Genomic DNA, 16,164 nt, shown 5'->3' with positions numbered 1-16,164 from the left:
CTTTTGCTTTCCAGGTCTTACTGTGATGGTAGTTCAGATCAGTTAAATATGTATTCCCATATTTCAAAATGCCCGATAAGGAATATAAATCTTTCTTTCACACAAAACCTGCTGCATGTAGGTAATAATTTGGACCAGTGTGTTTCTCTGAGACTTGATGCTTACTTCAAGTCAGGTGTATCCAGCCTACGTTTTCTGTGCTCAAGATGAGTTTTTTTTGGTAAACAGGAATTCTGTGCTCATATGTGTGGTGTTTTTTGTTTGTGTGTGTGTGTTAATGTGAACAGTTGTATTGGGTCATGGAATATTCCCATTTCACAGACCTGAAAGGAAACTCCAGCTGTCAAAATGCAATAGAAGTGCGAGGCAGGCAGTCCTTTCATATAAGAGGGAATTGAGGTGAACTGACTGATAACATCCGAAGGGGCAATGTATATTTCTTAACACTTCTGAAGGCTGACCATTTGATATCTGTCCTCCAAAGCTGCATTTTTGCTCCTGCTCCAAATGCACTTGCTTAAGGTGGGGACCAGGAGACAAAACAAATGGCCCATAACAGGTTTCTGGTTGATAGCATGGATTCAGGGGAGCTTGTTATAGTGAACAGATATTACTTTCCAATAGCTCTGCAATAAAATTTTGCTCTCAGGAAGAATCCATATTTTTACTGAAAAATAAACCAAGATTATTTAGCCAGATGTATTACAATAAACCTTGGAGTGTGAATGGGGAAGAACACATGGCTAGAAAAGAAACAAATCTGTAAGATAAATATATTTATTGCCAGTTGATATAATGCAGGTTTTTATGTACTACATCAACTTAAATTTAATGTCTAACCAAAAAAGAAAGCACTTTTCAAGTGATAATTTAAAAGGAAATAAATAAATAAATAAAAGAGAAAAAGAGAGAGAGAAAAAAAAAAAGAGACGGGGAGAAATGATTAAAATCTCTGCTAATAAGTTGATATCTGCTTTGCTGGAGGCATGTTTACCATTGGAAAACAACCAGAATATCAGAATGAGATTAAAGCTACACAGTTATAGTGGAGTTGTGCAGTTAATGTGTATTTCCAGAGTTGCAGAAAAATAAAATATATGACCACTTCTTCAGGAGGTTTGTTTTAAACTGACAGATATGGCTACTACATTTTCTACTAGATATGAGATAAAGTTAACTTAATTTGTCATAGGTTTCAAGATTTGGGGAATTTGTACATACCTACTAGTTACTATGTAAATCATCTACCAAATATCTAAACACAGTACAGCATTTTCTCTTCTCTTCCTTTCTTTTAGAATAATATAAATGTAAGTACTTCCTATGCAAGTGCAAGTGGTTTTCTTTTTCTTTCTAGAACTCTGGCAACTTGTTGAGTCAACAGAGAGCATCAAGGCAGATGATTCCAAACTAAGCCTCTCACTTAGCCCATGTATTAAAAATATTTGTGAATGCTGTCTTCTCTGTTTTTCCCTGAAGTGCTTTAAGTTTGCATGAAAATGGTTAGAACAGAAAGTTTTGAGAATTACTGATGGAGCATGTTGTCAATGTAGGTTCCTGTTGTAGCCAGGACAAGTCACTGGATTACAGAAACTCTCTGCCTTATTTTTTTACCTTAAGGAAAATGTGAACATGTATTGATTCAAAAAAAAAAAAAAGTTATTGTAAGACTTCATTAAGTAAGTATTGCCTTTTCAGGAATGAAACTAAATCTCATCAATGAAGAATGTACTAGCTAAAAACTAGAAGTTGATATGAAGTCGATATTGACAGACCATTTTATTGAAGGTTATCTTAATAGACATGAGTAAAACATTGAGGCTTTTTCATTAATATTTTGTACGTCCCTAAGACTCTTGAATATAAAAGAACTGTAAATTTCTACAACTTATTAGTCATTCTGCTTTCTGCATCTAAGTTCTGGCAGTTCATCAAAAGTGGAAGAAAGGTTCCAATAAAAGTATCTTCTTGGATTTTGTACATACAAGAGTATGAAACAGAAGATATTCTTGTAATTTAATAATCATATATGGGACCAATACTCAATGAGACGGATGAGATTTACGTTTGGTTTTACTTTCCCAAAATGGACAATCTGCAGCTGGCTTGATGCCTGCTAGGTAGTGACAAAGGCAAGTTAAAAGCAAATCCCATCCTGCACTGATTCAGCTGAGGAACTACCTTAAGCAGAACTGTGCTGTGAATGCTGCCACAAGTGAAGTGAAAGACGCTAGCAACAGTGGTGTTCCCATTAATCATCCAGATAATGATACTGGAAATGATGATCCTCATCATGGGAGTGATTAGCCTGCATTCAAAGGGTCTGTACCTGCTTTTATTGAGTTCAGAGGCAGCTCTGAAAGAGGTCAAAGATAGTTGGTAGCAGTGTATTTGAAGTATAGCAGGAGTGAGAACACTTTTATCTCCCCTCCCCCTCTTTTTCTTTAAAACATCAATTAATTTCAGCAATTACTCTTCCTTCTTTCTAGTTTATTGCTTGGATACCACTAAGGCCACCTTTGCAGCAGTGTTGCAATAGCAGTATCAATTTACTTAGAAGCTTACTGTGCAACTCCCACAAACCCCACTGATTGCTGACATGGGGGAGCTACCAGAGCAAGAATGATATATGAAGATAGAAGGGAGGCAGAGGCTTAAGGCAAGAGATGCTGAAAGGAGCATTTGTGCAGCCATCTTGAGATGCCAATCCCATTGAGCAAAATTGGCTCATAAGCAGGCTACAAACATGCAACCTCTGTATAGCAACGTTTTCAGTGAGTTTAGTAGCCCTGCAACAGAGGCGGCTGTGCATACGTGCAGCCCACACCCAGAGGTGATCAGCTGGGACCAGGACACTGTACCATTGTGTGAGTTCAGGGATGGCCCTGCCATAAGCTGGATGAGAAACACTGCATTTCCATTCACATTGAACTTCTCACCACTGCGAATTCCAGACAAGAGCTGGCTTGTTTCTAGTTGATTTGGAGGACAAACTATTAGAACTAGTACCTGTGGGGAAATGAGCTCTGCTGAGTGATCTGACTGGTCAGAATAAAATGGGGTAACATTATGCAGGGTGTAAAGATACAAAGCAAATAAAAAGCAAAGGTGCCTTCAAGGAAAATGAGCAGAAAAAAAGTATTTAATTTCTATTGTTATTCATCATATAATCTAATATGCTATAATTGAGAGAATATTTACTCTTTGTTGCTTTATGAAATAAATAGGGTAATATTAATTTCATTTATTTTTAACTTTTTTTATTAAAAAATAACTGGACAGGCAAATGGTTAAAAATCTTATTCATAATGGTCGGAGAGCCATGTTAAAGTTTTCATTCTGGACAGCATCAATTTGGATAAAAATCTAGGCATCACCTGTATTTTCACATATTCTCCAGAAGGTTTTTAAGGTCAGAGTACACTGTTCTGATCAGAGCTTGACCTACTGTCTGCAGCATATGCCACAAAACTTAACTTGTCAAAGGAGTTTCTTTTTCTTCTTGCTGCATTTAGATCACCTTGACTGGCTCCCTGTGTATATTCACGATCTGACAGGCTGCAAGGAAAATATTCTGGAATATCAAATCACTGAATGGTTGGGGTTGGAAGGAACCTTAAAGACCTGTTCCAACCCCCCAGCCATGGGCAGGGACACCTCCCAGTAGACCAGGCTGCTCAAAGCCCCATCCAACCTGGACTTGAACACTTCCAGGGATTGGGCATCCACAGATTCTCTGGGCAACCTGTTCCAGTGCCTCACTGCCCTCTGAGTGAAGAATTTCTTCCTAATATCTAATCTAAACCTACCTTCTTTTAATTTAAACCCATTACTCCTTGTCCTATCACTACACTCCCTGACAAAGAGTCCCTCCCCAGCTTTCCTGTAGGCCCCCTTCAGGTACTGAAAGGCTGCAATGAGGTCTTCCTGGAGCCTTCTCTTCTCCAGGCTGAACATCTCCAACTCCCTCAGCCTGTCTTCATAGGAGAGGTGCTCCAGCCCCTTGCTCATCTTCATTGCCCTCCTCTGGAGTCTGTAATAATTCCATGTCCTGCTAATATTGGGGGACCCAGAGCTGAACACAGTGCTCCAGGTTGGGTCTCACGAGAGCAGAGCAGAGAGGGAGAATCACCTCCCTTGACCTGCTGGCCATACTTCTTTTGATGCAGCCCAGGATATGGTTGGCTTTCTGGGCTGCAAGCGCACGTTGCCAGCTCATGTTGAGCTTCTCATTGACCAACACCCCCAGGTCCTTCTCCTCAGGGCTGCTCTCAATCCATTCTCTGCCTGCCTGTATTTGTTCTTGGGATAACCTTAGCCCAGATGCAGGAAACCATACTCATCAAATCAGATGGTTAGTTAGTCTGAGTCTAATTTGATATTTACAGGGGAATCAATCGCCACAAAATTGTTGTCCTTCAGTACGTTTATGTGCATATACTTCTTTCACATCCTGTGTGCTTAAGCAGTTACTGAGAATGGCTTACCTTCTCATTGACCTTACTAACTTAAGTAGTGCAGAGGAAGAATTCACCTTTCTGAAGATGGTTCTTTGCACACCTTGGGTTTTTCACTTGAGGTCCATATTGGTTAAAAACATTTGTCAGGGGCCTTCTCTTTTAAGGGGTGGACTTGTACACAAAACGGACAAGCAAATATTATTATTTTCGCCTGACAAGAGGATTAGGCAGTCACTGCACCAACTTAGTTCTTTTGTTGTCTTCCAGTTTCCTGGAAAACAAAACAAAACACCAAACCCAGGGAATAATCATTTTACAGATAGCACAGATGCAGTATATTGACTAGGAGATGGATTGCAATTAAGATCCTCTTACTCAACTAGTTTATAAAGCCACCTCTACTACCACTAGTTGTTTTCTGACTTTGCTTATAGAATTATATTCTAGAGCTTTCTATCCCAAAAGGTTTTAGGGAACATCTGAGAAGAACTGCTGTATTAAGTCAGGTTGGAGAGAAAGATACTCTTTTCTTCTTATTTAGCATTCTGTTTCATCTTTAATATTCTAAGTGTGGAAGAAAAAAAAAATCATTTGGACAAGTATTTTTTGCCTATTCAGGTCTATTTCAGGGGCTGTAATGGAAGATGACAGAATAGCAAAGTACCCTTGGCTAGAAGGCTAAAGGCTATAGTATATGCACAAGTAGTTGAGTTACCTCTTGGTCAAGCCCAGTTATGCTGACACCTGAGGAAAAGTGCCAGGATTATCAGACTAGCTTTGACAGCATTAGCATAAATTGACAGCTTTTATGTCTACTTAGGGCCTAGGGCAGAGATGACCCAGTTAACAGGAGCACCCAAGTTTAACTATATTAGCACTTCACATCTGTGTGAGGAAAACAAGCAGATCCCCTGAACTAATCATATTAATGCTGCTGACAGCCTTTGCTGTACCATGAGGATTTTTCAGCTTTGTCATTGTGCCAGTGGGGTTGCATGTGGGGCTCGTGATAGCATGAATCGGGCTCTGCTTGGTCTTGTCAAGAGTGTGGTAGATTACTCACCCAATTTCCTCTTTCAGCTGTACTTGCCGAGAACTTCTCCAACAGCTAGCTGCTATTTTTATGCAGCCACAAGGAACTGATTTATCTGTCAGTGCAGGAGAATGTGCTTTGCAAAGCGGTAAGCTTCATATCTAGGTCACGCATAGTATCATACGAAGCAACTGTGTGCAGTTCAGTCAGGAATTAGACAGCTATCAAGTGTTGGTTTGGGGGGAAGGAAAAAGAATCCTGAAACAGCAGGGAAGGAGTGTTCTTTGGAATAAAAATCACCATATGCTAAGCTTCTCTTTTGCCACAAGCTATACAGCCATACTTTGAAGAATGCCTAGAGGATTAAAGGGAAGCAGTCTCTGTATTCCACAATTTCTTATGTTAAAGGAAAAGTGAGCACTTATTCATTGATGGAAGCTTTGTTCTTGACATCAGTGACAGAACCAGGGTACCCATAAGCCCTTCTCTAAACCATCCTAGCCTATGTGTTATTATTGTATTAATAAAGGTATTTGGGGGTGGGGTGGGACCAGAACTAGCCTAGCCTTCTTTGTGGTAGGAAAGGGACAGAAAAGCAGCCTTTACCTCTTCTGTGGGAGTCTGAGACAGGCAAGCTTGTTAGCTCTGCCATTTCTCTCAAGCAGATTCACTGGAAAATTAATTCACAAAGCATTGGTTGTACATGCTCACAAAGAGGAGAGCTGTGTCCCTCAGCTTTCACTAGGCTAATGGTCTTAGGCTTGAACCTGCTGCTCAGAGAAGGTGGCACAGCTCAATTTCTCCTTTGATGGAAGGAGGTTGATTATCCTCTGTATGGGAGGGGCTGAAGTTGTGGGAGCTCCACATTGGGAAGACGCCAAAACAGAGCACACAAACCTTTGCATCCTTTGCAGAGACTTTGACTGTCTTGCTGTTTCAGTGCGGAGAGCCCTTGCTGGGAGACTGGTTCTGGCTGGCACAGTACCTTCAGCATCAGACCAGCTGCTGCCAGCTCCATATTGGCAGAACATTTGATGAAAACCAAGAAGGTTTATCCTCTGCCCAGCAAAGTCTGATAAGCTGGGTGGTATTGGCTGTGGATGTTAGCATTTGTGCTAAATGAAGTCATATATTTCAAATCTTCAGCCACAGCTACTGCATTATGGACCAGCTGTCAACTATAATATGTTCTCTAAGACTTTGTAGGAGGTGAAGAAGGAAGAGATGAAGGTGAAGATGGAATACATTGAAAAGATGGACAAATGAACAAGAAATTGATGTGTGTGGTACAAAGAACATGAAAATTTACCTTACAAGAAGGGTATTTTATGCACGGATTACCAGCTGTGCTCTAATACATATGGCTGATACAAGATACTGTTAAGGTTTGGACAACACAATCCTTTAATGGGGATAAAAAATTCTTTCCTTTACGTCACTATGAAGTCTAAGTAGATCAGAAACAGGCCTAGGTCAGGATCTGTTAGTACTGTTGAATACTTCTAAAGCAGTATCAGGTTAATTTTATGCTGATGATATTTCTAAATTAAAGTTTTGGGTTGGTGACTTTTAAATGAAAGAAGAAAATATGTATGAATGAAGAAAAACATCTATTTGGTTTGCTGAGGACCTGCTGATCAGTGGGTTGCTGATGTGGATTGACTGGGGTTAGAAAGTGAAGTAGAGCCGATAGAGCTTTGGCAGCAAGTATGTGTGCAATACAAAACAGAAGCAGAGGGAACTCATGACTTTATTTTTCAGGATCTTGCAACAGCATGGGAGTAGTGGCAACACTGACATGGCCAGGGCACCAGTATCTATCTGAAGAGAGAAGAACAAGACAGGGGACACAGAATCTGATGAAGTCCTGTCATTGTGCTGTGCTTGCCTGGCATGGCCGGAACTGGTGTACTTCAGACACCACACACCTGGGACGAGTACATGGGCTATGGCAGCTGCTCTCTAACAGGTGGGTCGAAAAGGAACAAAATGTGTCATAAGAAAAAAGTATAAGAACTGCTGTCTTATCAAGTATTAAAAAGGTCCATGGATTGTTGCATTATATTGTCAGCCTATTACTCTTCCCAATTTTCTGTAGTACAGCATGTCATCGTAAGGTTTTACCTTATGCAGAACCCTTTTACAAAAACTTTGAGGACAAAAGAACTTTGAATTATGGTTGCTTTGGATACCTGTTTCCTTCAGTTTCCTTCAGCTGAGTTGAAATATCCAATTGGCTTGGATGGAAGCAAGTTGGAAAATGTACAAGTTTCATTTAACATTTCATATGAGCTCATTGAACTGGATTGATGCTAATAGGTCTGTGTACAAATGAATAAAATCCTGTGGGAAGTCCTGTATGATCATTTTCAGGAATTTGTTTTAATTATTTTCTCTTATGCAAGTGAAGTGACAGTGAACTAAATTTAGCAGCTGCAAAGTAAAAACTGTATTTCCCATATTAAAAGGTGCATGATAGGTACACAAGAGCAATGTCTTTCTGTTGAATGCTTTACTAGGAAATTGCTCTTTATATCCCTTCTCTTTCCCTTTTTTTTTCCTCCTCTCCTCTTGGTTACCTGGTCAATCTTCCTGCCTTCTTGCTGGAAAAAGTACGATGTATAGTGTCATTATGTCAAGCCTGTTGGTTCTGAAGAGGCTTGTTAGCTATCACTGTATTTCCTCAAATATACTCACATTGTATACTTTTCCATATCTTCATAATGAAGTGTTCAGTTGAACTGAAGCTCCCTTTTTTTTGCCAGGCCTAGCTTTCTGGATGTAATCCAAGGTTCATTAATACTATTTAATTCTGTGAGAATTTGTAGTCTTGTCAAGGGCAAAGCAGGTTAAGCTGAACTGATGTCTACCCCACATATTAGTCTAAATATTACACTAGAGTGGACCTTTTGAGGTGCCTATTACAATCTTACATGTTTTTCAAAATCATATGTATGTGTGTGTATGTGTATAATTTAAAGGATACAACTTGGTTCTGCCACTCTAAATGCACTTTTTTAGTACCAGTGGTGCAATGGTTTAAATGAGTAGCAAGATACGCTTACTGGATTATCTGACATTAACTACGTGACATATAGGATGTCACTTGTTTGTATTTTAGTAATTTGATATGACTGAGTATGGGAAAAGGGAGATCATAGTTTGCAGGTAAGACTATTTTATAGTTTTACTTGTGAAGACCTAGAACCAGGGCTGTGATGATTATTAAAAAATGAGATAACGTATCATTACTAATAATTTAATGTGCAAGTCTTCAAATTAGAAAATTTTACTTTTGATTCTTAGGTTTTGGTCAGCATGCAGCACTTCAACTCATACGCTCTATGATAATCTAGCCAAATATCCTCATGATGATCAAGAAAGGAAGACTTTATGCCCCATTTATCCAGGAGTGAAACTTTAATATCTCTAGCATATTGCAGGTCTCCAACATAACTCTGTCTGCCTTTAAGGGATTCAAGCACCTTGTTTTAACAGCCTCTTACATTTGCCTCAGTAAAACTTTATGCTGAAGTCAGCATGTGGAACAGCTTGGATGGAGAACTTCACATCTTTCCAGTGCTTTTATGCAGAAATGTAAAAATCTCCATCTGGCAGTATGCATTGATACCTACTGGCCAGTTCTGTAGTTGAGAATTTAAGTCTCACATTCAGATTTTGAAAATCATAACAATATAAAATATTCTATCACTAATTCACTTTTTGCTTTCAGGTTGTACATGAGGTACAATTTGAAAGTCTTTGTTTAACTGGGACCTAACTGTTCCCGTTTACAAACATTCTGAGGTTAGTAAATTCACAGGGAATCACATCAGTCTGGTGTCTTAAATCTTCCTTGGGGGCATAGTGTAAAACTCTCTTTTTGATCATGAATGTGATTTTTGTTTAAAAGATAATAACAACATAGTGTCTACTCTGGGAACATGTGATGACTTTAAGCAGATCTCTGAAAGATTCTGTACTATTCTAGCAAAATATTACTGAACTTGAATAATATGCTTCTAGGATAGGATTGCAGGGTAGAGGACCCACTTGAGTTGAGTGTTTCTATGACAATTAATATGAACTGCTGTAGCTCTAGCTCAGTGTACTTTGATGTAATTACATGACTTAGGAAACCTTGTGATGTGATGCTGTACTTGTGATTTTCATTCAATTTCTGTTTTTATTTTATTTTTTATTTTTTGGTGATGTCTAGTGCGTACAGACCTCAAGCTGAAGCAGTGTTTATATTAAGTGACCATAGATTATTTTATTCTAAATAGTATTGTACACATTTATAGATTCTTGCCAGATAGTGTTACAAAAACAGAACAATGTTTTATGCCTCAAAAAGCATCAGGGGAAAAATCCATTACATGCATCCATGTCTACTTTTAAATGTCATGTAAGGTTTTTCCTTTTAACAAAGTGTAGTGTTCAGAATAAAAGGAGGGATTGTCCAAAGCATAAAAATGTGTGGTTTGTATTTACCTGTTTGATCCCCAGTGTAAACTATACTTTATATATCAAGTATGGAAAATGAACACAACAACAAAGAAACATCTGTCATTAGCAGAAAGAAAGAAAGAAAAATATTAATTCCAGGAAAGAGTCTCACTTTCAGGTCAAAGCCATATCATAATGAAGATAACTGGACATGTAATTAATACTCCATTGTGGAATTCTCCATTGTAAGCGTTTCCCTGAATAGGTTTACCCCGAATGTCTATTCCTGTAATTGCTACCCAGGCTTAGTGCACCTAATAGCTATTGCATTCTGAAACAGTAGAGGACTGCTTCATAGTGACAGAGAGTTATGTGAGTTTTACATATAAAAATGATGAAGGCATTATATTCTGGCTGGAATTTATCAGAAGCATATCTTGAAGTCTCTGCTTCAGATCACATTGGCAGTTGTGGCTGTGATGTTCCTAGAAAGCCTTAGTGACTGATCTTCTCAGAGGTAGGATAACTGGTGATTCAGTTACACTAGTAGGGACTTAGGCTCTCTGGAAATCAGGGTATTGCCAGCTCATGAAATCATTACTCTCAGTGGAAGGAGAATTTGTTTCCTTGAGTTCTCAAGGACTCACAATATTCCCTGCCCAATGGTTTTATCTGCAGTTCAAAGATACAGCAGAAGTAAGGCTCTGGAGCTGGTCTGCAAGGTCCTTCCATGCCTCTAAACATAGCCTATTTTGATGCTGCTCAGAGACCATGTGTGGAGTAACTACAGGTATTTCCAGAAAGCTATCAATTGTGAACAATCCGGCAGTGAGGGTGAAGACTTGAAAGAGGAATAGCCTCACCCTCTGTTTGTGTGGAGGGAAGCCAGGCTCCCATTTGATGCCCTGAAACTCCCAGATCCTCTTGAAAACCAGACAGATCTATGCTGCCATTTACTTCCCAAACTAAGCAACAGGCTTCTGTCCCAGAGGCCTCATTACAGTTAAAAAGATTAGCTAAAGGCCTTCTGGAGAAGACAATCTGAGGCTAGGAGAGCCACTTAGGGAAATAATTCTTGACTAACTGTTAATATGCCTAACTCTTTCATGTTAAGACTTTATGCCTTCTGAGTCCACAGCCTTCTTACAACAGAATTGGATTCTAAGTGGGTGATCATATTTATTTTTGAGGGGAATTATACCACAACAATTCTAGAGTTGGTATTTGAAATGAAGATAGCAATTTTTCCCAAGCCACTGCTAAGTAATAGTGGTCTTCCTGGTGCTCTTAAGTTTCTCCCTATTAAACTCCGTGCTATTACCCAATGCCTGTTTCCATCTTGAAATAAGCTTCAAATAATTCCCATGCTTGATCCTTGGAGCAGAGTTTCAGAGTTATTAAGATGACATTACACAGTCTGTCCTCTAGGCTTTCAAAGTCTGTTTATTCTATGGTGCCAGGAGAACAAATGAATTAACAGTGTCTATAGAATGTAGAAGAGTAGAAATACCTCCAGGTATCCACTGGCTTCATATTACTGTTTCAAATCCAGCTCAAGACTTTATAGTATTCTTTCCTGATACAGGCACAACCTTCACTTTAAAATATTGCCTGTTTGTAGAACCTTTACATGCAGTTCAGATTTGAGGCTGACAACGACAAAAAGGTATAGTTTGGAAGATTACATAACTAGGCATTCCAGTTCTGAGCAATATTTTTATGCCAAAAGAACTTCCTTTTTGAGGAATTAATACTAAAGGTTTGGCATCATTTTTTGGGTATCTACAAGTGGAAAAAAATAAATACTGAACCAATGAGATCAGTATCATACTTTTATTTTATACTTTATTGTTGTATCAGGGTGGATTACTCTACTACTCAGTACCCCAGTGGTGACTGAGGAACATCTTTTGTCACTGCTTGGAACGGAGTAGCTATTGTGCTTTCATCTTTATATTAGCAAGTACTAGTGTAGTGGGATAGACCTATTGTATACATGCTTCCCCTATCAATCATACTTACTAGAGTTGTTCTACATCTGTCCTGTTGGCTGGGGGGGAGGACAAGGAACATGGGATGATGGGTGGAAGAAACAGCAGCTACAGCATTGTGTTGTTTGCCATCATAAAGGGAGGGTGTGGGGAGGGCACAAAGAACAGAAGGTGCTGAGTAGCAGTGATTGTAGTATTGTGATGTTTACTGTATTCTGAGGGAAGTTTTGATGCCTTAATAGTACAGACAATTTTCCACTTCAATGGGGAAATGAACCTCTCAGGCTAAAGTCCTACAAAACCTTATATGTATTCTGAACTTGGACTGGAACTTTAATTTCATTTCTGATCTACATATGCTAGGGCACATTCATATGTTTACACAAAGCTTATTAATTCTATAACCTTTTTTTTTTTTGTGATGTATCAAAGGGTAGGATTAAAATCTACTCATAAAAATTACTTTTTGCCATAACTCTCATCCTGAGTCCTATCATAAAACAGCATCCTTATTTGTAACAGAAGTGATAAACTAACTTACTCTCTGCATTGTGTAGTATTTGATAACTGTGTAGTTACTCCACTAGTGACAATGTGAACTATACTGTGATTCGTGGCAGCATTCCTGCAAGTATCTCTCAGTAAATCAAAGTGGATGTGCCAGAGCTGTTACTCAAATTCCTTTGCAAATATTTACAGGAGTATATCAAGCCCACTGAATTATAGCTACTAAATTGTGGGGAATGTACTCATGAAAACAAATCCTGTTTGTATAAGAAAGGAGGCACAATCATTCTTCAAACTGTACAATAAATCTTACTGCTCTGAAAAGGTTGAAAGTCATTTGCATTTGGCAGAGGTAATGAAATGCATCTTAATAGACTTAAATGTTCAGCCTTGTTAATACAGAGTAGCAGAATATAGCCATTTTATGGGTGTGATCAGGTGGGTTCTGTGAAAATACAGTTTTGTTCTGCAGTTGGATCTTGTTCATTGCCAAAATTCTTATTTCTTTGTGGCAGCAAATCGTGCAATAGGCTTGGAGACAATATAGCATCAGAGCTATTATCTTATGGAAATAAACAAGAGTAATTTGTTTAGTCAGCAAATGTATGCTTAATAAAGAATACAGATTGCTACAACATTTTCAGAATTGCTGTTGGCTTGATTAGTAAAATGCTCTCTTTTAAAGAACTTAACTGAACTCAGGAACAATAAAATATAATGGAATCAGTGTCCCAAGGGTGTTTGAGTGATACTATAATTGCGAGAAGCTAGTCTTGCCACAGCAGCTCTACCCAAAGGTAGATTTCTATGCAGCTTCTCTTTTAGCTGAATAGCGAACATTTGAAAACCTGCAATTTTCATAACTTCTTTTAAAATTTGTTTTAAAAGAAGAGGCTAATTCCATGGGCAGTGTTGCAGACTTAGAATGTAATCTATTCCTTTTAAAAGTGGAACTATGCCATAATAAAGTCTGAATGATAGTTCAGGATTCATACTCAGTGTTTGTTTGTGTCAGGGAATATGGTTGTCCCAGGTTAACATTTTTATCCTTCTGAAGAAAAATAGTTTATTTTTTCATCTCCATGAAATAGTGAGATACAAGGCAGTCATAAAAATGATTTTCCTTTTGTCTATGAGCAGATGTTTGTCCTGTTCACAGACGGAAAATCTAAATACTAGTGAGGAATAAAAATAAATGGCGTTCCATATCTTAAAGAACATCTTGTTTATACCACCTATCTACATTTCCATTACTGCGTATGTACACAATGATGGTTAGACACTGTGCAGACAGGGAAGGGGAATGAAGCTATTAAAAATTCATTTGATTGATACTATAGGAGTCTCTGCATGGAAAGTCAGCTTTTTCCATCTGTTACAAGTTATTGATATATACTGATGTTTAAACTATGAAATACTTTTTTAAAACTTTGACTATAGATGTTTTGGCTTAATACTTCACAAACTCTGTAAGACTTGATTGTGTTTTCTTCTAATTAGCAAATAAGCAGAAATAGAATGTAGTAACAAATAAACAGAAATAAAAGCAAGCAATAGACGGTAGCATAAGTCAGCACCCACATGTAACTTTCTCTTCTGAGCTACGTGAACTCCAGAGAAACCAACTGAAAGTTATTCCCCCTCTTACATAATAAACAACAACAACAACAACAAAAACACTCAAAATGTCCATTTCTGCAATAGCAAGCAGTCTTTCAGAAGAATCAGAAGGATTCTCATGTAAGCCCCAAATGGTAAGCTTTGCTTGTTATTTGTGGCTGTGTGCAAACATCCAAGCCAAACACCCATTTTGGAAAGGATCACTCTTTTCAAAGAAAGGTTCCAGTGAGCTTTCTATTCTGTATCTCTGCTTTTCTTTGGGAGAGGTTTTCTGTTGTTGTTGTTTGTTTGTTTGTTTTTGGTGTTTTGTTTTGTTTTGTTTTCTATTTCAGAGATACTGAAGTCTAAATACGATTTTGTTTGCAGTGCAGCTAAGAAAAAGGCTAATGCACCTTCAAGTTCTAGGAATACATTACAGGGGCTGGAAGACAGTAAACCCAATCTCTATTACTCTTTAGCCAGACCCTGTTTAAAATGGACAGAGCCTTGAGGAGAGAAAGAGAGCTGCTGCTGCTCCCTTAAAAGTGTGACCTCATTTTATGTAGAGTCTTTCTTGTTGCAAGCACCTCTTCGTTGTTTTATCTATCTTTGGTGCCAACTAACCTTCTCCACTGCAAAGCTTGCATATTCTGCCCTGTACACAGGTGCCATGCCCACAGCCACGGCTAGCATGAGTCAAAAGCTTCTGTTGTGTCAATCTCAAGGAAGCTTCCTTCGCAAATCCCTGCACTGCACAGCAAATGCTATCCAGCTCCTTAACAGGCCAAAAGGTCTTTTGAGAAGGTCTCGGAATTGTTTCATCCACCTGAGCACTCCTTTCTGAAGCAAACGGTTTTGATGCTCTGAACACCAGCATTTATATCTAGTCCCCAAAGACCAGCATCTTTTTGAACTGAAGAATCAATGATGTTAGCTAGGTGGATTATCTGAAGACAGTTTTGTTGTTGCTATGTAACCTTAGTTCGGTGGCAGACACTCTGTGATAGGGTAATTCGTCTGATTCATTTGCTGCCTCGCCTGTTTGTTTTCTCATGTTTCACTAACTTGTCCTTTGCTTCTAACAATAGCTTATATGATCTTTCTTTCAGTTAGATTATCTTGTATGACTACAGACACATGCTTCTCTGTGATTTTCAAATGCAAACACTACAACAATGTATATACCAGGATAGTTTAGCTCAGAGCCGAACAGAACCAAAATAAGAAAAAAGATCTGGTCTATGATTTGTAGTCCTTTGACAACACAAGGACTTTGTTTGCCATATGATACTGTTTTAAGTATAAAGCATGCCTAAAAGTTGCCTATATTACTTTGATATTTAAGGAGACAGCAGCTGGGTATGAAGGTGGCACACAAAGCAGCAAATTATGTAAGCTTGAAAGTAGAGAAATTGCAATGGAAATCAGCAACCCTGGAATGTATAGCAGTCAGGTCTTTTAACTCAAGAAATAATGTGGAAAAATAACAGCAGAATTATTCTGTGACATTTGCACTCTGAGATAACAGTAGAAAAAGTAGAGTGTTTTGAAATTCACCATCTATACCAGAAGTATTTTTAAAAGTGGAATTACCCTTTTCTCCCTCTTACTAAATACTAAGCTACTACTCAAGAAAGGAGATGCATTTGAAATTTAAACAAATTCAAAGGGTCATTTTGCAGCCACAGTTTCAGAAGAATTCTGTTTTGAATAACAAAAAAAAAAAAAAAGTTTCCTCTTTCCCTAGGATCACATGCTATGATTTACTTTCAGCTGGTCTCAGAGCAGCAGGAAAGGCCAATCTCCAGGTGCAATGCATTCAGGACACAGCTTCAACTTGAATTCTGAATTAGGTTCTTGTAGTGTGAACAGTGTTCTGAATATTTACATATTTTTTTCTTAGCAGAGAATTGTCCTAAAATGTGCTATGTTTCTGGATTGCCATAATTGCTCTGTAGGAGACATTTGAATCTCTCAGGTAAATGCAAAACAGATATGAGCCTTAAAATATATATTGTGTGAATTCCCTTTACTTTTCTGACTAACCTGCATTTTTCTAACTGTTATAATCTGTTATGTATATCTAGCTATAAAAGCTCATTTGAAAGCTAACCTGTAAGCTAAT

The 16,164-nt window shown here is 38.3% G+C and overlaps 1 long non-coding RNA gene across 1 annotated transcript in view; it reads left to right on the top strand.

Moving 5' to 3' along the window:
• Positions 1-16,164, top strand: part of LOC106040242 (uncharacterized) — a 69,131-nt gene that overhangs the window by 23,151 nt on the left and 29,816 nt on the right. The window contains exons 7-8 of the long non-coding RNA XR_010833154.1: positions 5,541-6,878; positions 7,255-7,462. This is a non-coding gene — a long non-coding RNA (uncharacterized lncRNA). The remainder of the gene's footprint in view (positions 1-5,540; positions 6,879-7,254; positions 7,463-16,164) is intronic.

The sequence above is a fragment of the Anser cygnoides genome, chromosome 1, assembly GCF_040182565.1.
Source record: "Anser cygnoides isolate HZ-2024a breed goose chromosome 1, Taihu_goose_T2T_genome, whole genome shotgun sequence".
NCBI classification, from domain to species: domain Eukaryota; kingdom Metazoa; phylum Chordata; class Aves; order Anseriformes; family Anatidae; genus Anser; species Anser cygnoides.
The sequence above is the reverse complement of the archived record's forward strand: the minus strand, read 5'-3'. Positions and strand labels throughout refer to the sequence as shown.